Source organism: Talpa europaea, assembly GCF_964194135.1.
Source record: "Talpa europaea genome assembly, chromosome: 5".
Lineage (NCBI taxonomy): Eukaryota > Metazoa > Chordata > Mammalia > Eulipotyphla > Talpidae > Talpa > Talpa europaea.
The window spans coordinates 68,250,635-68,272,616 of NC_140071.1; the positions used below are offsets into that span (position 1 = coordinate 68,250,635).

Sequence of the window (21,982 nt, forward strand, 5' to 3'; positions counted from 1 at the left end):
GTTTTTTTTTTTAATAATGTGCCATTCTCACTGGTGTGAGATTGTATCTCATTGTAGTTTTGATTTGCATTTCCCTGATTACAAGTGATGTTGAACATTTTTTTCATATGCCTGTTGGCCATTTGCATTTCTTCTTCAGAGAAGTTTCTTTTAGCTCTTCTGCCCATTTTTTGACTGGATTAGTTTCTTTGTTTTTGTTGAGTCTCATCAGCATTTTGTAGATTTTTGTGATCATTCCTTTATCATTAGTGTTGTGTGCAAAAATGTTCTCCCAGTCAGTGGGGTTTCTCTTTGTTTTGGTTATTGTCTCTTTTACTGTGCAGAAGCTCTTTAATTTGATGTAGTCCCAGCTGTTTATCTTTGCCTTCACTATCACTGCTTTGGGTGATGTGTCTGTAAAGATGTCTTTGAGGTGGATGTCATGTAGTGTTTCACCTATATTTTCTTCTATATATTTTATGGTTTCAGGTTTTAAGTCTAGTTCTTTAATCCATTTTGAGTTGGTTTTTGTGTATGGTGTGAGGTAGTGGTCAAGCTTCATTCTTTTGCATGTAGCGACCCAGTTTTCCCAGCACCATTTACTGAACAAACTTTCTTTGCTCCAGTGCATATTCTTTGCTCCTTTGTCAAAGATTAGTTGACCATAAATCTGTGGGTTTATTTCTGGATTTTCTGTTCAATTCCATTGGTCTGTGTGTCTGTTCTTGGTCCAATACCATGCAGTTTTGACGATTATGGCTTTGTAGTATAGTTTGAAGTCTGGGAGTGTGATGCCTCCATTCCCCCTTTTTTTTTCCAGAAGAGCTTTGGCTATTCAGGGTTTTTGGTGCTTCCATATGAATTTCATCAATAATTATTCTATTTCTTTGAAGAATGTCATTGAAATTTTGACAGGAATAGCATTGAATCTGTATATTGCTTTTGGTAGGATGGCCATTTTGATGATGTTAATTTTTCCAATCCATGAGCAGGGATGTCTTTCCATTTCTTTGTGTCTTCTACTATTTCTTTTGACAGTTTAACTTTTTTTTAAGATTTATTTATTTATTTATACAAGTTCTGGGTACAGTCAGAAGCACAGGAGGGTGAGAGAATTCACCAGAGTGCAGAGCAGAACAGGCAGACTGACGATGAAATACACTGCTGAGGGGAGCAGTGGGCGACAGGAGAGGTCTGTGCGCCATGAGGGACCCTCACCGGCAGCCAGGGATCAAACCGGCGCTGCAGAGTCTGCGGGCAGCTTTGCAACCTAGTGCTCAACCACTGTGCCACTGGGGAGGCCCAGTTTAACTATTATTTTTAAGTGTCTTTTTTTCCCCCTGAAGCGTGCAACTGTGGAGACTAGTTTGGTGGTGGTATTCCAACAAAATTATATTAACAGTATGCATAGAATTTGATATTGGAGAGGTCTGTTCAAAGAGACACATTTTTGATTTGACGAGTCATTAAATATGGAGTTGTAGGTTAAAAGAAATGCTAACAATAATTTCTGTTAAATTGTAAAATATATTTTTATTGTTTTACTTTTGTCAAAATGGAATGGAAAATTCTGTGAATGTAATGAGTTATAAATAAAAATAATTTGCCTGTCTTATTTGACAGAACTTAATATGACAGAAAACAAGGGACCTTAGAAATAAGATTTCATATTTAACTCACTGTTTTCTCACATGGCCTAAAGTGTGGGGTGGATTTACCGGTCTTTGGAGCAGGCTTAAGTGTATCTCATCTCTCTCTTTTTTAATAATCTTTTTAAATGTTGAGTTTTTGTTTTTTTTTTTTTTTTTTTAGGAACATTGTGTTCTAAATGTCTGTGTAGGTGTTAATGTGAAAGCATGATATTTATGTCTTTATAAATGTCAGACTTAAAAATTTGCCCTTATGTTTGACAACTGCATAGATCTTGAAACGTGTTTATGTATGATTTTATAAGCTCTTTGGTTCTAGTACATAGCAATGTAGCATTTTTATGAAAGCAACATCTGCTAGACTGTATTCATTAGTGTTATAATTTCCATTTATGATTTTACTATTTCAGAATTTCTAAGACTGTGCTTATGTCAGTTTCCTTTATAGTAAAAGTTAGAATTCAATTAAATTTTTATTTAAAAATTGACTTTTATGTAAACTAAAACTGCTTCAGATGTCAATGGAGAGGTTAAGATAATGATAAAAGAGGCAAATGCTTAACTTAAAAATAGTTGAAAGGAGCATGTAATATTTCTTTCATGTATGCAGCATTAATTAAATGCCCATAAAGTGGCACTTTTTGATCAACGCTGGAGCAATAGTAATGACTAAGATATAGTCTTTGTCCTCAGGAGTACCCAGTCAGCCAAGAGAGCTTGAAACTTAAACATATAATCCAAGGTGATAATAGGTGACATAAAAGAAGCATGAACAGAAAACTGTGGGAAACATGAGACAGGATAAACACATCATGCTTAGGGGAAGCAGTAGGTAACATTGTCCAATAGTATGTTAATTCAAAATGAGCTGGGTTCATAATCAAAGTTGTATTTTTAAGCAGAAAGATAGTTTTTTTTTCCTATTTTTTCCCAAAGATATATTTACTTATGCATATAAGAACTGGGGTATAGGCCAGAGGTGTGGGGGAGAGAGGATTCACCAGAGACAGAGTGGGGAACAGAGCAGGCAGATTGACTGAAATACACTGCTGAGGGGAGCAGCTGGTGAGTCAGGAGAGGTCTGCTGTGCCATGTGGGTCACCTCCCTGGCCGGGAATTGAACTAGTGCTACAGTGGCTGTGGTTAGCTTCACAGTGTTGTGTCTTAACCCCTTGCACTACCAGGGAGGGCCCAGTTTTCTTACTATTAATTTAAACTTTTTTTTTTCTATGTCATATTGCATCTGTGTCTTACCTTCTGTGACTTTGGAAGCCCCTCATTGATTGGTAGTGTTGCATTATTCATTTTGGAGGACTGAACCACAGTCAGTGAAAGGATCACTATACATAGGCAAAGTGGAGAATAAAGAAACCACAAATCAAGAAAACTCTTTCCTAGGTGATAATTTTCCTCTAACTAGAGTAAATGTCTGTATAATTGACCTTAACTTTATTACAGTTTTTCTTTACATATTTGTTTTAAGATAAACTATATCCTTTATTGCAATGGATAGAATTGTTTTAACTTCATAATAGACAGTGTTGTGAAATTTTAAGGTATACAGATAGTTGATTTGATAAATTCATATGTTTTAATATGATTATTGTAGCATTAGCAGATATCATATCATGTAATTATTTTTAATTTGGAAGTTTGCTATACAATATTGGTGACTATAATCACTATGTGTTGCATTAACTCCAGGACTTAGTTACTAGTTCCATGTTTATACCTTTATACAACATATCCCCTATTCCACATCCCTGCACATACACACCCAGTCACTGGCAATCATCATTCTACTATTTGTCTTTTTGAGTTTTGCTTTTTTTCAGATAATCTATATAAATGATGTCATACTGTCTGATTTATCTCATTTGGCATAATACCCTTAAAGTCCATCATGTTGTTACAAATGGCAGAATGTCCCTCTTTTTTCATGACTGAATAACATTCCATTTTTTATATTTACACATACCAAACTCTTTTTCATTTCATTTGTTTATTTTTTTAAAGATTTATTTAGCATACGAGAGCTGGGGTATAGGCCAGAGATGCGGGGGATGAGAGGATTCACCAGAGACAGAGTGGGGAGCAGCGGGAGAGACAGGAGAGGTCTGCTTCACCATATGGCTTGCTCCCTGGCCGGCTGGGGATAGAACTCGTGCAGCAGAGGCTGGGGATTGCTTCATAGTGTGGTGCTTAACCCCTTGTGCCACCAGGGAGGCCCCCAGTTCATTTGTTAATGGGCACTTAGGTTGTTTTCATGACTTGACTGTTGTAAATACTACTGCTATGAATGGTGTGGGGGTGAGGGTGGTACAGATATCATTTTGATATCGTGACTTTGACTTTTTCAGTTTTATACCATAAAGTGGAATTACTGAATTTTAATAGTAGTTCTATTTTTAATTTAGTGAGGAACCACTGAATTTTTTTCCATAATTGGTATATCAATTTGCATTCTTACCAAAAGTCTACAAAGATCGTATTATCTCTATATCCTTCAAAACATTTACTATCTCTTATTTCCTAGTGGGTATGAGATAATGTCTCATTGTGGTTTTGATATGAATTTCCCTGATTACTAGTGATGTTGCACAGTATTTCATGTATGCCTTAGCCTTTCTTTGGAAAAATGGCTTCATTCCTCTACCCAATTTATAATTAGATTTTTTAAAAATTGAATTTCACCAATTCTTTATATATTTGGGATATTAAACCCCTATATGGCACATGGTTTATAAATATTTCTCCCATTCTCTAGATTTCTTTTGTCATTTGTGGTTTTGTTTGTGCTTTTGGTGTGATATCAAAAAAAATAATATTATCTCAGATATTACTAATACTGACTAGAAAGAATTAGTAACAATCATTAAAGTTAATGCAATAGGTGATTCAATTAAATCATTTATTTCAATGGGTTTCCTTATAATTTTCATTTGAAAAAAGAAATCCTGGCTGACAATAAACCAAATAGTGTCAAGGGTCTGTTTTCATTTTATGTTGTTTTGCTTAAAGTTATGTGAGAAACTATAGATGATGTTAACTGAGAACTTACTGTCATTTTGCTTCATTCTGCCACTTTAGAAACAGATTTGTTTTCAGATTGATCAAATAATGATTTGGCGCTGATAAATGACTCATTTCATATGACTGATGAAGAGTTAAAAAAATGCTTTATCGCTGAGATTATACATGATAAAGAACTTTAGATAACTAAGGTTTTATATTTTCTTTTCATTTTTTATTTGCATTTTCATAATTTTCAATATAGTTTCATAATGAAGAACATTCATTTAAATATCAAATTGGTCCCTGATGGTGAGGATATGCAGAATAGGTAAATTATCAATCTTAATTTCAGTTTTCTCATCTGTAAACTGGATTTATGATGCCTGGTAGGTTTGTGGGATTTAAATGGAACAGTACATTTACGTAAGATAATATGAATCATATACATGTAAACATTACAGTGTCTGGCATAGTCTTTAAAATTTCACAGCTATGTTATTTCCCATAGCATTTTTTTTTTATTTTTTTAAAGGATATTTTTTTAGAGGCATGTTTTTTATTTTATTTATTTATTTGTTTGTTCGTTTTGTTTACACATTCCCATAGCATTTTTAAAGATTACCGTTATTCTCCAAGCAAACTGGATTTTTAGAAAGTCCTCAAGTTATAGGTTCCACCTTCCCCACATTGCTTTCTTAGTTAATATATTTCCCTAGCCCTTAGTTGAACAAATAGTGGGAGAAAATCAGCACCATAACATGATTTTGATTGCTTATTTGATAGTACCAGTATAGACAAGCCATGTAACACACAAGATTGAATAAAACTGTTTCATGAAAATCAGAGCTATTATCTAACACCAAAACATAAAATTTCAAAAGATACAAACCAAAACCAGGAAAACATGTGTTGCTTTTCTGAGGAGTTTGAATTCATCATTTATGGCTTCAAAAAGTGGCCCTTTCTCCACATATGGTTTATGTTCATGTTGGAATAACAGAAAATCCAATCAATGTGCATCATTTGTTTTGGGGCTTGTTCATTCTTATGGTCTAATAAATTTATTGAAAGAAAAATTCTTACACATGACTACCTCTTATTCTTCAACTAGCCTTGCCCTTATAAACCCTCAAATTACAGGTTTATTTAAAATAAGCTATCTAGAATATCAGGCATATCTTGCTAAAATATGTAACAGAAAAAAGTTACCAGGCAATAAATACTAAGTAAATACGGAAGTATTACAGTTAGATTGTCAAAGTGTGATCAATGAGAAGTATCAGCATCATCTTGAGTCTTTTTAGAAATGCAAATTGTTGGTCCCTATGCCAGACCTACTGAATAAGAAATTCTTGGTGTGAGTCCAATCTTGTTTTCAAAGTTTGTCAGATGATTCTGACAGAAACAAAGTCTTGAAAAAACACCTATTCATAACTTTAAAAGGAATTCTAGTGGAAATTATTCATTCCAGACAAAAGGCTAGTGATACCCCTTTCTTCCTCCAAATGAAAATTGGATAGTTATAAATCAAACTATTTGTACAAGTCCAATAAAAAAATACTGATGATAATGATATAAGCTCTTGGAGAAAAAAATACCAATAATGATTAATTTTCCTAAAATTATTTCCTAAATTATTTTTATATTAATTTCTTTATTTTTTACATCATTGTTCATTTTTAAACAATATTTGATTCCCCCCACCCCCTCAGGTGTAGTCTCCATAAAGTTTCCTTCACCAATGCACCCATGCACCATCACCTCAGTCCCCTGTGCTCCTCCCTCCCTCCCTCTGATCCCTCTCCCTCCTCCTCCCCTGCAGGATGTCTCTGATTTACTTTTTGCTTTGCTGTGTTTTGTACTGTTTTTATTTTTTAACACTGATGTCTTATTTGGTTCCCCTATATTCCTGCTATAAGTGAAACCATCCATTATTTTTCTTTTTCCTTCTGGCTTATTTCACTGAGCATAATTCCTTCTAGCTCCATTCACGTTGCTGGGATTGGCATGAGTTTATCTTTTGAGGCAGTAATCAAAGCACTTCCTAAAATTATTTTAACATTTATTTCTCATTACTGGCTTCAGAGTGACTTTCTAGTCAACATAAAATGGATCTTGTTACTTTGTAGTGAAAATGTTTTTCACCACATTTGACCATCCATCACATCTACAAGATTTGGCTCGTAATTATTTACTTTATGAAAATTAACTCTACCTGCACAAATTGATAATCTGCAAAGACCAATTTGAAAGAGTAATGATCTAACATCTTTTCACTCTTCATTATAAAATAAATATTCTGTCAAATTATTAGTCAAGACATAAGGGGAGAAGAAAAATCAGTAGTTTTATAACTACATTTAGATTTGAATTTTCTTTATGATGCATAGGAATTCGGGTTCATAAAGTTGGCTTGCTGGAAATCTTTGCTGGGTAGAGAATTTGTTGTGTGAAAAAGATTAATTATGTTTTATCCTGCTATTATATCCCCTTATGAGTTTTTGGCTCAGAATGTTTCCTTGCACTGCTTTATGGCTTTGTGCAGCCAGAAGCTCAATGTAGAAAGTGCATTCTGGCTTTCAGTTCTAATGAAATTTGAAAATTGGTTTTCAGCTTCTTTGCCAAGCAAAAGACCTTGTACAGTTGATCTAATGCCTTTTGTTAATTTTACTATTTGAATAACTGTGGTGAAATAATTGGCTCAAGCGTTTAGACATTCTGTTTGTGTCTTGATTTTGTGCTAGAATATATTAAGATGATCCACTTTAATTTGATACTATCAAGTGAAATGAAATTTGTATTGCCCTCAAAGAATAAAGACCATTGTGTTATTGTATACCTGTTGCCAGGAGTTGAGGTTATCATTTTACCTCTTTTTCTTCCTTAAATGCAAGTTATTTTGAGTGTTTTGCTTCACACATTATGTAGAATAATTTCAGTGTAACTACTTTACACATCTGTTATCACAATTGCCAAAATATTTCATACGCACCTAATGATCAAAAAGAGAAATGATTTTTATTTTTACTTACTCAGTGCTGTCTTGTTACCTTTTAAATTACAAAGATCAGATTTTTAGTGGTATAGTATTGTAAAATTTAAGATTTGTTTAAGTATAATAAGCTCTTCAGGGTTTTTGTTTTTGTTTTTTGAACTAAATGAGAGATAGCAGGCACCATAATAATGAATTTTCTGCTGCGGAATCTTCCAAGATCTTTTAATCTTGAAATCAGGTATTTATAGTAGATAAAGTTACTATAAGAAGATATAATTTAATATAAAATTTATAATATAGTGGTATATTTAAATAAATATTGTGTAATTTAATGATAATTTAACTCATAAAAGTGAAATAACATGGCATTTTTACCGTTCTAACATTAGGCATTTGCTAGAAACATTTTGAATATACTGATACAGAATATTTTCTTTTAAAATTAAGCTTTGCTATTGACCAGTTTCTCCTTACCTACTAATCTTAAGTTTATAATGACTCTCAATATTTATCTTAGTACTTTTTAAAATTACTAAGGCTTCATGACAGCAACATATATCTCATCATATTATTATAAGATAAATAACTTTTACTAAACTATAAATCTCATACAAAGAGATTATTTAAATGTAAGTGTTTACTTTCTTTAGGATTGGTTATGTGCATTTTCCCCTAAAAGTTACACTTTCTTGTTATATCACTGCTAAAAATATAATCCAATAATATTTATTAAATATTTATGATGCATATATCAGACATTGCTATACAAAGCTCCTATAGGTATACAGCTTATCTATAGATTAGTAAGTGATGATGTGCTGTTCCTGCTGTGGCTGCACTTTAGCACTGTGCCAGGTACACTCTCCCTACTGGTGAGGCATTTGTAGCACACAGAATATGTGCCCACATGTCAGTTGTGCGTTTCCCCTTCAGGGTCTTTAGGGCTTCAGATTTCCTGGCCTTTAGCCCACTTCCATGACTTTCCCAGACCTATAACCCAGGTTCATTCTCTCAAATGTAGTCCATCTGATAGGTAGCAAATAGATAACGATTTATGGGACATATAGATACATGTTGCTTGTGTAGAATGGGGTATCTGCAGACATACACATGCAAGACTATTTAAGTTGTGCAATTGAATCCTATATGGGAAAAAAAGGACAGAGTTAGTGTTTAAAGCTTGGAATATGTGGCCGTATTCTTTTTAGTGCTGAGCTCTTTATTTTATTTTTTTAAAGATTTATTTATTTATGCATACAAGAACTGGGGTATAGGCCAAAGGTGTGGGGCAGGGGGTGAGAGGATTCACCGGAGACAGAGTAAGGAATAGAACAGGCAAATTGACTGAAATACACTACTGAGGGGAGCAGCAGGCAAGTCAGGAGAGGTCTGCGGCACCACATGGGTAGCTCCCTGGCTGGGGATTGAACTCGTGCTGCAGTGGCTGTGGATAACTTCATAGGTTGTGTCTTAACCCCTTGTGCCACCAGGGAGGCCCTGCAGAGCTCTTTAAATGGATATTTGACTATCCAGTTTACTAGGAAGGAATATTTGTCAAAATAATGAGATAAAACATGTTATATTTAACAGTTTAACTTGATATGCGACTTTGCGTTATCTAGACATGTGGCATTGAGTTCCACAAATGTTGAAACATAACCTGAAATACTATCTTATATCAAGTACTACCTTTTGAAGTCCATTTCAGAGAGGGTAGTCTGATGAAATTTCTCAGAGGGGGTATAATTTGAGTCAAAGAACTGGAATGTGAAAATTGATCACCCAGGAAAGAACTGAACAAGTCCAGATAGAATGTGGTACAAATGTACAAAGATTCAAGAAAAACAATAACCATTGATTAGTCTATAATGAATGAAAAGAGGCCCTGAAAGGAGGGAGTAGAATAATTTAAGACAAGTAGGGACAAGATCCTACTCTAGTTTGCTATGAAAATAATTTGTATTTTATAATAATACCAATAGGATGCTACTGGAGGGTTTTGAAATGAGTAATGACAGTTTCTTAATTACCTCTTTTAAAATGTTCATTTACAACTCTTTCTTCATTCATTCAGAATATATATGAAGGGAATAGCAGCAAATAAATCATGTAGCTGAATCCAGTACATCATAATACAGTGTTTATTCAACATAATACGTCATAATACAGTGTTTATTCAACAAAAAAATAAATGAATACATATGTAAAGAGACCAAAAACATGCTGTTATAGTGGTCCAGGAGAGAGAGAGTTTTTGATTGTTGTTGAATGGTGGCAACAAAATAGACAGGAAGTAGATATTTCTGATCTTTTGGAAGTAGATCCAACATTTTGTGATGTATGTGGTGTATGAGAGAGAGGAAAAGAATCAGATAAGGACTTTTAAGAGTTTTGCTTTGAGAAACTGGATAGTAGTAGTTATACTTACTGAAGTAGAGAACACTGTGTGAGGAACACATTTTATTGGTGATGGTATAAATAGGGAGTTTTATTATGAAAAACTGTAGGCTTGAGATGCTATTAGACATTCACAGAAATATCAACTAGATGTTAAGGATATAATCATATAGGGCAGGTTGAGTGCAAGGCTGTGAAGCCATCCGCAGCCTCCGCAGCCCGAGTTCGATTCCTGGCTGACCAAGGAGAAACCCACATGGCACACCAGATGTCTCCTGTCTCACCTGCTGCTCCCCTCAGCAGTGTTTTAAGTCTGTCCATCTGCCTGTTCTGCTCCCTGCTCTTTCTCTGGTGAATTCTCTCTATGCCCCATGCCTCTGAACTGTACCCCAGTTGTTGTATAAATAGATAAATCTTTTATTTTGTTATTTAAATTTTATTTTTGTATTCCCCATACAATTACAACCCCCTGATTTTGACACCAATCCCTCCTTTCCCCACCCCCCTACCCCCACAGAGTGTCTCTGGTTCATAGTTGTTTGTTGATTTTGATATTTTCTCTCTTATAGTTGTTTTTTTTCCCTGGTCCCTTATTTAAGTTTTCTAGATTCCTGCTATGAGTGAGACCATCCGGTATTTTTCTTTTTCTTTCTGGCTCATTTCACTGAGCATTATCCCTTCCAGCTCCATCCATGTTGCTGCAAATTGCATGTGTTTATCTTTTTTGAATGCTGTGTAATATTCCATGGTGTATATATACCACATCTTCTTGATCCAGTCATCTATTTTTGGGCATTTGGGTTGTTTCCAAAGCTTAGCTATTGTAAACAGTGCTGTTATAAACATAGGGGTGCAGGTGCTCTTTGGAACTGATGTTTCTGTGTCCTTTGGGTAAATACCTAGGAGTGGAATTGCTGGATCGTATGGAAGCTCTATGTTTAGATAAATCTTTAAGGAAAAAAAAGAAAATAAAAGGAAAAAACGAATATAATCATTTATCTAAGTCTAGAGCTCAGAGGATTAATGTGGTCTCTGTTTCTTGATCAATACTACAATCTTCCCATATCTTAGAGTCTCTGTTCTGGCTGTGCTTTCTACCTGGAATATTCTTTCCCTGCTTCTTTGTCTGGTTCTAGTCTCAACTTAAATGCCAGTCTTTCTAAATGTTTACTTCCACTTTTATTCTGTATCTCAGTATACTTTTGTATTTTTCATTTTTTTCCCACTTTTCCCTTTCCTCAAGAAGAAGGATTTGCTTCTGTCACCTTCTCTAGCCAGTTCCTTGCACAATAATAAATACACAATACTTACTGAATGAATGAGAAAAATCATGGTTTGCTTAAAGTAAAAGACAAGGTGTTTGGGGTAGATGGGTGTGAGAGATGATGAATCTCCTTCCCCACAAAATTTGAAGGATTTTGATAAGAAGAGTGATTCAGTAAGCAGTTATTTTTGTTTGCCACTGCTAAATACTTTGAAAAAATATATATTTAATATTTAGGTCCAGCCAACATGGCAGCTAATGTTTTTAATCTTCATTTGTAGTTAAGAAAGCTGAGGCAGAGTTGACATTAATGAAAACTGCACATCTAGTATAATATAACCATATGTAAAGTTTACATCCCTCTTCTCATAATCATTACATAGCTCAGAAGGCTCATACTGCAATTCCATAGATCATTTAGTTTTCTTAGCCTTTGAATTCGTTGAAAAAGGTTCTAATACATACCATGAATTGTCCTCAATATCACTTATCAGCCTTTGCCAGTCTCAAGTTCCAGAGATAACTCTACTGCTCCAACAAAATGGCCCCGCTGTGTATTGAGGAAAGGTCAACTCTTTGGATTCCTCTTAATCCTGAAGCTTTCACTTCAGAATGGAGAGTGCCCCCAGCAAAAGCCCTGACCCATTTCAACTCACAGACAGGTCTCCTCCTTTCTAGTTAGCCACCTGCGAGTGCACCAAAACCACCAGATGGAGACCTCATGTTAAAGGATAAAGGGTGTAGGGAGGAATGAGGTAAATGCCAAGATTAAAAGAAAAGTGCTGTAAGTCTAATCTTTTTTGCTCTCTAGATATAAAAGTACTGTATTTACCCCTTTCTACAGTTTTCACTGAGTAAGTTCCTGAAAGCAGATTCTATCCTTTGTTTTCTTTTTTAATGAAACTGCCTTTTACAGTTCTTTTTTGTTGTTAAACTGAATCCTATCAACAAAAGGGATATTTATGGATGAATAAGATATTTCTGGTGGGGACTGTATTAGTTGAACCTGCATATTTTTCTATCTGGTTATTTTTAGTCACTCAGCATTTTTTTTTTTTTAACTCATACCAACTTCATTTCTTTCTTTGGAAGGTGTGACTGTTGGCTTCTGAGAATTTTAGTCAACAAAAATGATAAAGAATAAAACTGAGATAATGAAAATGAGGTGAAAAAATTAGTATATATACAGTTATACAACCTTTTTTTTTGTTTTCAGTTGGAGCTAATAGAAACAGAAGTTAAGGGGAAATGATTAGGAAAATTTAAAATAAGGATTAAATTTTCTTTAGACAGACAGGATAAAAACTATAGCATATACCTACAAAAACTATCTTATATAGCTTACATTGTAATGAAATATTTCCAAGGTGATAAGTTAAATCTTTCCTAAATAAGAACTATTTGGTGGGAAAGGATTTTGGATTATTTGGAATTAACTTATAGAGCATTTTAAACAAGTATTCAATTACTTAAAGCTTATCAAACAGATTCCAGACAGGCAGAATACTTTGCATACTTGTCAATAAGGATTTATTTCTTCTAAAGCAACCCTGATAACTTTAATGGCAAGGCTGATCAAATTGTATCTCCTGCTTACGCTCTAAAAATATGCTATAACTGAGATTTTGAGTTGAACAAATGTACTAAGCAGGCTGAGCAGGTAATGAAGCAGAGTAACTAAAAACCTGTGTATGTTAGAAAAGTAGAGATAGCAATTATTTCTTAGTGTGAACAGTAGAAAAATTATGGTCTCTGACAGTCATTTTATGTTCTGTATTGTGGCATCTTGTTAATTATTTTAAGAATTATACCTCGAACCTGTGACTTCTGCATAAAAACTCTGAAATGTCATGTTGTCAATATGCTCAGAAATTTACCTGCTTTTAGTATTAAATCTTTGTAGTAAGATATATTTTTTCAAAATATGTGTTTAAAGTTTTTTTTTTTTTATTAAGAAAAAGGCTATTACACTAAATAATTACTCTCGTACATTTGGCAATGATGTCCATAAGGTTGTAGTTCTACTATTTCTGGTAACTAAATTCTCAAGAGGGACCTATATTGTATTAGCTCTCACTTAGAAATACGTTGTATTATTCTGTTGGAATATCCTCCTGTATTTGTTTAAGGCCAAGCAATTATCAAAATAAAGATTTATATGAGAAAAATTTCTACATTAGTAATTAATCTTCCCCCCATATGGAATAAAGAACTTTTATTTTAAAATTTTGAATATAGGGAAGATTGTAGGAATAAATTAGTATTGTTGTATTTTTGTTAGGTATACTTTCTTCCTGGAGAACTGAATGAAAGTAAATTGTTGACTTATATCACATTCCTAATCACCCTATCTGCATCTGACCTAATTTCAAATATGTCCCAGTACCCCATGAAGCCCTTAAATAGATAACTTTTAGAAGAAATGTACAGCCATCCCAGAGTGATTTGGCAATGATTGATTGGCACTATAAATAATGCCATCTGCACCCTGTGGCAGTCCATCAAGAAGTGCGATTAGTCCCCTGCAGCCTAGGTGGGCTGGCTGGTTATCTTCCATAGGTGAACAAAAGAGAGGCTGCTTATTTGCTACTTTGTTCACTTTATTTAAATATCTACTTTTGTGAGACCAAAGTAATTCTAAAATTTAGGTTTTAGCATTTTAAAGCTGTAATTAAGTTTTTTCCCAGTTATATTATAGCTGTTTCCTGCTATTATACAATAGTATATGTTTACAAGAACATAGTTTTTCAGGAATGTAGTAAGTTCTATAATAAGGGATTAATTTTGTGTTCTTTGTTTTTTAATAATTTCTATAAATTTTATAGAAAAATTATACAGAACTATTATGGGAAAGTGGAATATTTGCATATGTAGTGGAAATTGTACTCAGGAGGTTAAAGTAGGAGTCGTTTTAGGTTCTAGATTGTGAAAAGTTATGCAAAATTGATTCGTAATTCTACCAGCTATATTAATCCATTTTATTTGACTACAATCTGAGAATTTTATTTTGAGATCTTATTTTTGAAATCAAAATTGTGAATGTACAAAATGTAAATGTATTTTAATTTGAATATAATATAATTTGATTATAATTTAATAAATCGTTCGTGAAGAGCAGTCTATAATTGATTTGCATGGCAAATTTTTGCTGAAAACAAAACAAATAAACCATACAACGTCAGAAATCTTTTAGGACTAGAACTGATAATTGCATGGTGGCCAGTCACTTGACTTGAACTTGTGTATTATGCTTTTGAGGCAGGGTAATTTGTTAAAAAGGGCAATTTCATATTTTTTTAATTAATTTAATTTTTAAATTGAGGTAACATTGTTGGTATTTTAGAAGTACAGGATACCACACCCTAGATATCACCACTATGGTGCACTGACCTCCAAATCTCTCATAGTCCATCACTAATTTATTTCTATAATCTTCCCTATATTCCCATTGTGCTCTCTTTATTCTTTGTGATTACTCCTCTTCCATCCCCTTCCTTCTCTGGATGCTGCAGTCCTATAGTCAACTTTCAAGGATTAATTTTTAAGGTTGTCTTTACCGGACCTTCAGTTTGTTTTCTCTATATTCCGCATATAGGTGACACCATCTGGTATTTCGCTTTCTCTTTCTGACTTACTTCACTTACCATTATCCCTTAAGAATCAGAGAAGTAGGTGTTCAAGTATTGATTCTGCCTTTTCCTGCCTGAGTAGCTATCTCTAAGAACATCAAGGCCCTCACAGATTGAGTCCAGCAAAAATAATATTTCCACCAAATAGTTATATTATGATATAAAAGACCCAAATGTCAATATCTGTATATGATATTAAAAATTTGTTTAGCTTACATATCTAGTTATTGTTTAGCTTCCCTAACTGTTAAGTTAGAATTGCCCCTTGCTTCTTGTCTTTATTAAAGTAGGTATAACGATTGTTATCTTTGAGATTTCAATGAGTTTCTTCTTTCATTGAGTGAGTATGTGAGAGGCTTGGATTAATAATTGAAACAGGCAATGTCAGTCAGAGTTTCACTCTGGTAAAGACAGGATTTGGTAGGGACAGGAAGGTCTTGAGGAGTGGTATCTATTAGAAATCTTTTTTTGGAAGATCAGAATGCACATATAATAAAGGAATTGCAGTAAGCATTGACAGTGTGATACTTAGTTCACTTGAATCTTTCAGTGTGCTCTATTACAAAATCTGCCAGAGATTAACAACCCTGCAGGACTCAACCAACGATTCTCAGGAATTCCTATGTAAATAAATATAATGTTCCTAGACTTTTCAGTATAGTAAAGGCAAAAGCAGAATTTATTGAAATACTGGATGAGGAAATGAATTATTTAGGTTATTAGCCCAACTCTGTCACTCAGTACCTCTGAATGAACTAATTCTGAGGCATATGACTTGTATTCTTTTCAAGGGTTTGCTCCACTCAGGAAAAAAGTGAATGGACTGACTTCATGTCACTATATCACCTCATAACTTTTATTTGTTGCATTTTACACATTAACTACATGTGTTTGAATCCTTGTCTCAGGGACTGCTTCTGGAAAAATCCAAACTCAGACAGGCAGAGCATCCTCGCATCCAGAAGTTATTAGAACCATCTTCAAACAGTTCTCCAGTAGGGTGTTGAAACCAACTTTTTCATTAACAGATTTCTCAATATTACACATAAATAAAGTAGTAAGACTAATTATTGTTTACTTAGATGGACCACTATGTGATATATTGTGATTTCTTTGACTCATGTGACCACCAAAGTTTATCTCATCCTGTATCATCCAATTTTCACCAGAGTGCCTAATTTCTATCTCATATATACCTCTATAATTTGTTCCTTGACATTCCTAGTAATGGTGTCTTCACCATCAATTTTATTATCATTTCAGTCAAGGGATTCTATAATTCTTCCCTGCAAGGTTATTAAAATCCAAGTCTTCGTATCATTTACCTTGTACAGTTCAACAACATTTTTATCTGTGCAGTGTCAGAGAGCAATTTTAATAGAAATATTTTCAAAATAAATATATTTATAATAAAAATGAGAAGTAACCTGTAGAAAAAATACTTTCACACTTTTATTTTTGTATTCTTACTGATTTTTTTAAAGATTTTTTTAAAATTTTTTATTTATACAAGTGCTGGGGTACAGGTCAGATATGCAGGAGGATGAGAGGATTCACCAGAGACAGAGCGGGGGAGCAGAACAGGCAGACTGAAGAAATACACTGCTGAGGGGAGCAGCGGGCTAGACCAGAGAGGTCTGCCTCACTATGTGGGATTCTCGTTGGTGGGCCAGGATCGAACCCTCACTGCAGAGGCTGCGGACAGCTTCACAGTGCAGCGCTCAACAGCCTGCACCACCAGGGAGGCCCCTTACTGATTTTTTTCATGCAACACTAAAACATTTATAAATCACTAAAGTCATATTATGCAGTTCCCATTTATTAGCAATCCTAAACCCTTAAAGTTCATTATTACTGTCAGCTACATTCATGAAGAGTATGCATGGCTTATGTATTTATCATTAAGAAGCAAGGTTTGAAAAATTTGAAACATAACATTTGTTATGTGAATTTTATACTGATCCACAATTTTATTTATTTATTTATTAAAATATATGAATACCAATCTTTATTAATATTACTTAGCTTGTTTAAGATAAAAATATCAAATTTTAGCATTAACTATAATAATTATCTATCATATCACCCAATTTTAATCCAGCAGCTTTCAGTAAAATTGCCTATAAAATACAAGAACATATAAAACATTTCAGTTATAAGCACCCTTCCTGAAAACTGGGCTACACTATTAAAATTTCTATAAAACTCTAACTTTTTTTTTTTAATCAAAATCAATAACACTTTTATTGTGGGAAAATAGATAACATAAAATTCACTCCATTAACCACGTTAGGTGTACAATTCAGTAGCAATAAGTACATTCACAATGTTCTACAACCATCCACTATCCCTTTCCAGAATTTTTCATTTTCCCAAACAGACCATGTGTGCCCACTAAACAAGAACTCCCCATTTGTCTTCAGTCCAGACCCTAGTAGCCACGATTCTATTCTCTTTCTCTCTAGAAATTTGCTTAGAATTTGCCCATTTAGGACCTCACATGAATGGAGTCCAGAGTCTTTGTCTTTTTGTGACTATTTCACCTAGTGAAGATATATAATAGTTAACATAATGTTTTTAATTATCAAAATGAATGCAAAAAATCCAAGATGAACAAAACATCAAAATTTTAGAAAAAGAATCAGCATCACTGACTTCTTTTGCCTCTAAGTCCATTATGGCATAGCACAAAACTGTCTTTCTTGAAAATGTTACTATTTTACTTGGCATGGACTTCTTGTAATTAATTTTTATATTCAAAATATTTCATTAAAGTTTTATTTATCTTTTTTTTTTATAAATTTTATTGTTATATTCCCCATACAATTGCAGCCCCCCCATTCTGACCCCAATCCCTCCCCTCCCACCCCCGCCCTCCTAAAAGTGTCTCTGGTTCATAGTTTTTTGTTGATTTTGATTTTCACTTTCTTATAGTTATTCATTTTCCTGGTCCCTTATTTAAGTTTTCTAGATTCCTGCTATGAGTGAGACCATCCTGTATTTTTCTTTTTCTTTTTGGCTTATTTCGCTGAGCATGATCCCTTCCAGCGCCATCCATGTTGCTGCAAATTGCATGTGTTTATCTTTTTTGAATGCTGAGTAATATTCCATGGTATATATGTACCACATCTTCTTGATCCAGTCATCTATTTTTGGGCATTTGGGTTGTTTCCAAAGCTTGGCTATTGTAAACAGTGCTGCTATAAACATAGGGGTGCAGGTGCTCTTTGGAATTGATGTTTCTGTGTCCTTTGGGTAAATACCTAGGTGTGGAATTGCTGGATCATATGGAAGCTCTATGTTTAGTAGGTCCAGAAACCTAAACCTCTAACTTTTAAATAAACCATTGGCTATGTCTTTATCCTGCCACAAGTTTTAATCTTAGAAGTTCACTCTTTTTGTATTAACACTTTTGAAATGAATTTTTAAATTTTGGAAACAAAAAATTCTATTCGCTATATCATAATTAATCTATTAAGATGTTAGAAAAGTAACTATCTTAGTAATGAAAAAAAAGTTTGAGGAGTGTAATAACACTGTTTATTTCTGAACATGATATATAAGCAGAAAAATAGGTTGAAATGTATATTTATAGAGAAAACTGTGTATAGTTCATAATATACTATTATTCATAATAATTGTAAAAGATTCATAATTTGCGCATGCATGAAGACATACATATTTAATAGCCACTACAAATATTTTGGAAATTAATTTGCATGAAAAATGATCAGAGTACTAAACATTTAACAGTGGAAAGCCTTGTCTTCTTTAAATAATATTTTCTGTTATATATTTATAGCGTGTGTGTGTATGTGTGTGTGTGTGTGTGTGTGTGTGTGTGTGTGTGTGTGAATAGACAAAGATGCATCCTTTGTATTCCTAGTACTAGGACCAATTGATAGAAAAGCTCACATTTACATTGACTTTGTTGATAAAGTTGAGTGTTCCCAATCACTGAATGTCCTAGTGAATTTTTTCAAAATGTCTGAATTCATAGTTCTCATCTACTGTGGGTAGCAGTATTCAGTAAAGTTTTTTGATTGAGTGTATGACTAAACCAATGGGTGGATATATGGGTTTGAACTATGAGTGCAGGAGGTTGAGCTAGGTGATCTCTAAAGTCCTTTTGAACCCAGATTTCTTTGGTGCTTTTATTCCAGTAGAGTCAGAGGAGTATTTTTTAACAGCAAGTAGTGGCTATAGTGATTCAGCTCAAAAGAGGGACAGTATTCCTTGCACAGACAAGTATTACAAGAGTTAAATCACAATCATGATTGTGGTAAAGTTTTACAAATTATACAGTTAACAGCAGTTTTGGGACCTCAGTAAAACCTCATTGTTTTAACAATTAAAAAAATCTGTCAATTTGTATCTAATAATACATTTTAATTATAGTAAATATTTTTCACCTTACTTTAGCTTACTTTACTTTTAAATTAAAATTGTCCACTGTTTTTTGTATATTAAATTAGTTGATACCATTGATATTTAAGCAAATTTCTCCCTATAGTCAATGAATAGTTTGGCTCTGCATGTTTTGTAACCCAATTAGGAAGACTACAAAATTTTCAGGAACAAAATACAAATAAATTTTGACTTATCCGAAAGCTTTGACTGAGAAATGTTGCATGGTTACCGTGTTTTAAAATTGTACAATTAAATAATCTACAATTCCAACAGAGGCTTCTAAATGGAGATTTAGATAACTACTTATAAATTATAGCATAATGTAATGTTAGATAATAGACTGAAGTTCTGGGAGATGAACAAACTGGAGTCAATCTTATGCTCATAGAGACGGTTGGGAGATGTGTTGCTAAAGATCATGAAAGTTGTATGTTAGGCAGATTTCCATATCTTGCAACCTGAGTTGCCTCAACCTCGTTTATTTAATTTTCAAATCATTTTGTAATCCATTAGATATTAGATATAGCAGTCACATGTCTAAATGAGGCTTTATGTGTGTGAAAATTTTCACCTCTGGATAGTTTTACAATTTGGCATGGATTGGTTCTTTGGAAACAACACTCATTTATCATAGATTATTGAAGATAATTATCTTGGATAAAAATTACATGACACTTAACTCACCTTAGGAACACAAGTTCTCTAATTTGATCCTTATTGTCAATCACCTGACGTGATATACTTAATGAATATAATTTAGACTCAAAAAATTGTTGTACTCGGTTTTATTTAAATGTAATGTTCTTTGACTCATCTTTTCGTGTAATAAAGGCAAAGCAGAACATGTTGGAAAACTGAACTAGGAAACAGAAGATTGAGGTTCTTAGTCCTACTCTGTCATTTAATACCTTGGTAACCAAAGGCAAGAATTTGCCTTTTCAAGGCCTTGCTCTTCACATCTGCAAAATGGAGATGATAATAAAGTCCTTGTCCATCTAGTGGTGGTTATTCTGAGAGTGACAAGCAAGTGTATTTAGGATTTTTTTAAATGGGCCACATGTACTACAAAAATTTGAATTCTCAAGTAATTCAAAATACTTCATTTTGACAATATTACTGGCTGATATTAAATCTGCTTTTAAACCATACTAAAAACTTTATTTCATAACTGAAGAAACACAAATTAATACATTAAAAGATATATATTCAGATCTTAAGGTTGACCTTCATTTCCCCTTTAAAAATAATACCAAATAATTTGATGTTTCAAATTTTTTTTTTTCATATTGAGCATTGAAAAAAATCATCCAAATAAATTGAGGGACCTTTCTGGCTACCCTTTGGAGTCTGACTTTTATTTCCTTTGGAGGGAAGAAGAAAAGAGAAGAATCGGTAAAGAAAACGGGGAAGTCAGAAATCCAGACTCCTTTAGCAACTCTCCATTCTTCATACTGCATGCTACTTAATGTTCCTGTTCCCTAACTTACCTTTCAGTTATCTTCTTATGTAGTTTCTACTTGATTGTTATTCCTCCAATAGTAAAGTTATATCAAGAAATGGAGAGCCTTTATACTATAACATGTATCCTTTCCTGGGTCAGAGGCACGGGTTATGTGAAAATTTAGTATCCTCATATATCTAGGTACCTGATTTTCTTGATTATTGAACAACCTTAGTAGGACTGTTTCATTTGTTATCTGAAGGAGGGTTTAGGTAGTTCCTGTTTTCAGATATATTTAGTACCAATGCTTGTTTCCAATTTAACAGTTTGGAGTCAGCACCTCTGTCCACATTTCCATAAAAACTGCACTATCAAACTCTGATCAAAACAAATCATCACCATATTCTCCTTGAGAATTTTGTCCCTTCTATAGACTGAGTCATTAATTTTATTCTGAAATTATAGATTTTTATCTTCATTTTAGCTAAAATAATAATAAAAGGGTAAGGAGTTCAATAGACTATGGTGATGGATTATTTATGCCTTTGTGGTAGGTGTGGTATGGTAACATAAGTCTGCATAGGTATGGACCGGTATTTCTGAATCCTGTAGTGTTATAAAACAGTGTCTCCTCAAGACCTTGTCTGAGAACCAAAAGTTTGATCCATGCATCTCTAGAGCTGATAGAGCTGTAGCCATAATAGAAAAACTATCTCCACAATCATTACTCTGTTGTTCTTGAATTTTCAATTTTATTGATTTTGCCCTTATTATTATTACTTTCTTCTGTTAACTGTAGGGTTATTTTGTTTCATCTTTGTGTAGATGTTAAGGTAGAAATTTAAATTATTAACCTTTCTTCTCCAATGTGAAATGCTATAAATTTTCTTCTAACCATTGTTTTAATTATATTCTCATATTTTAATATTTTCATTTTTGGAGGGCCTCTCTGGTGACCTAGGGATTAAGTCTGTTTCCCCACTCTGTCTCTGATGAATCCTTTCTCCCCCTGCAACTCTGGGCTACACCCAGTTCTTCTATGCAAAAATAAAAGTAAAATAAAGTAAGACTTTTATTTTAGTTCATTTCAAAAAGTTTCCTCATTTGCCTTAAGACTTTGATTGAGTGATGGGACATTTAAAAATATTTTGTTAGGGCCTCCCCTGGTGGCACAGGTGGTTGAGCACAGTGCTGTAAAGCTGT

General features: G+C 33.6%; 1 protein-coding gene across 2 annotated transcripts in view; it reads left to right on the plus strand.

Moving 5' to 3' along the window:
• FER (FER tyrosine kinase) overlaps positions 1-21,982 on the plus strand; it is a gene marked incomplete at both ends in the record, with an annotated part of 433,549 nt that overhangs the window by 233,758 nt on the left and 177,809 nt on the right. The gene's annotated exons all lie outside the window — the stretch shown is intronic.